This window comes from Cyprinus carpio, unplaced genomic scaffold (genome assembly GCF_018340385.1).
Source record: "Cyprinus carpio isolate SPL01 unplaced genomic scaffold, ASM1834038v1 S000002080, whole genome shotgun sequence".
In the NCBI taxonomy this organism is placed as follows: Eukaryota; Metazoa; Chordata; class Actinopteri; order Cypriniformes; family Cyprinidae; genus Cyprinus; species Cyprinus carpio.
The window spans coordinates 1-2,103 of record NW_024874794.1 but is presented as its reverse complement, the minus strand read 5'-3'; the positions used below and the strand labels follow the sequence as shown (position 1 = coordinate 2,103).

General features: G+C 36.1%; 1 long non-coding RNA gene across 1 annotated transcript; it reads right to left on the bottom strand.

Annotated features, from left to right (window-relative positions):
• Positions 1-231: 231 nt before the first annotated feature.
• Positions 232-1,469, bottom strand: LOC122143332. The gene is made up of 3 exons (XR_006159114.1): positions 1,423-1,469; positions 499-594; positions 232-379 (listed from the first exon to the last, which is right to left on the bottom strand). It is a non-coding gene; the product is annotated as an uncharacterized LOC122143332 (long non-coding RNA).
• Between the last annotated feature and the right edge of the window lie 634 nt (positions 1,470-2,103).

Sequence of the window (2,103 nt, the reverse complement as noted above, 5' to 3'; positions counted from 1 at the left end):
TCTCCCCTTAAACATTTCCTTTGTGGACTGTGCATATTAACAGCATATTTCTGTATTTGGTTGTGTTGTGAGTATTTTCGGTGCATGTGCTGTCAAACTGATGAAGATGTTTTCTTAATTTGTTTTGTTTTTTGCGCGTTGAGCTCTCTCGGCCACCGTAGTAAAATAATTTCTGGTTATAACACATTGTGATGATGAACAAACTGTGGTAATGTGTTGTAAGGTTACCCTTGTTTGACTTTGATCCACCGTCCACCCTGAAGGCCCATCGACCAGGAACATTAACATTACTGGAGTTCCTGAGGTTTGAGATGGAGCTCCCATTGTTTGATCCAGGAATCACAAAGTAGTGTGTGGAGTTTATCGTGTCATAACCAGCCTGAAAGTGTGTAAAAACATTATTCATATAATAGTATTTATACAGGACATGAACTTTTATACAGTAGTGAACTGAATAGTAACATTTTGTTCACAATACAGAAAACAAGCTTCTTTTACCTGCACTGGATGCCCTGTTACAGCAATGTCACCATAATTCATCAGAATAAATGAAAAATTACGTCCTGAAATTAAAATCACTTGAAACGAAGTTTCCTGAAAGATTGAAAAAGATAATCACTTTAAACTTAGTGTTAACTGTTTAACATTACACAGCTCTCTGGAATGATTCTGATTGGTCCACCCTGGAACATTAACATTACTGGAGTTCCTGAGGTTAGCTAGCCAGCATACATAAGTGACATTCTGAGGTTTGTTATTCCCTGATAACAACCGTCGTCATTAGCAACGCTGAATAACACACCAATAATCCAGGTATTTGAGGTTTGTGCTTCTTTCATATCTCGCATAACACACCATCAAACTGTGTCATCAGTAACTGCTATTATCTTGTGCTTAAGTTATCAACTGTATTTTCTGGTGAAACAAAGAGGTTTGGGAGTATTAAGCAGTAGGCCTGCAGTAGGGCTTATTGCTTAGAGGTGCAAGCTTGGTTTGTTGCCAGAGTGATTAAAGTTAGCTACTAAAATAACATAAAATTTAAGTGATCTGAAGATTTTAAGCGTAACAACTGCCAGTGTAACATTTTATGTCCTTGTCATTATTATTGTGGTGAAAGAAAGCTGTATAATTAGGTGAAAGCGACTGTGGATTATGCCTTAAATGTCCATCTTGTCACCGAACTTTATCTAAGCTTAAAGCCCGTTTTTTGTGAAGTTTTATGTTTAAAGGAAGCTACTAAAATATTTCCAACTCAAATCAAAAATTCCGTGTCTAATTATTTACTTATGTGGCACACATAGCCATTTAATAAGTTGGATAATGAACATAATGAAAACATAAGGTGTCTAATAAAACATTTTTTACATTGTATTATGGATAAAAGTAAAAAGTATCTACATTTCAGAAGAATATCAAACTTACTGTACTGGTCAAAGCATAGAAAAGCAACTTTATTCCATCGCAACAAAAACACCTAAGAGGCAGGAAGTACGATTTGGGGAAATGTGTGTTTATATCCCGAAAGTGGCCCGTGTGGAGGGCCATTTCCCACTGTGTACTGATGATATGAAACTACACCTCTCTCAGGCGGTTGTCAAGATCAGTCCAGAGACCAGCAAGGTATATCTTTGGCTTCCCTCTAGCGGGGGGAATGAGTAGGGGAACATATTCATTTGAAGCTTGGTTAAATGTGAGGGGTATCCATTATTATTCACCTAAAACATGAGAAATACTGTCAAACCACTGATCGCAGATGAGTTTAAAGAATTCACCAAACATTTAGACTAAGAATCAAGTCAAATTCTTACATAAATCTGCTGGTATGTGCGGCCAAAGAACAGAAATGGACTCAACAGCTGAATAACAGACGAGCTTCCATCTTCAACAGCAGTATTGTTTGTGTCTCCTGCAGCTGAGCCGAATAAATAAAATATTGCTGGTGCTGCCAAGAGAATGAATAAAAAAATATATATATATTTTTTACACTGATTATGAGGCTCATTTTTGATGATGATGACTTTTAGGGCAGTACATTTTTCAACCATTATAATCTTTAATAAATATAAAGATAATATAAAAATATTACAAAAAATACAGAACCTG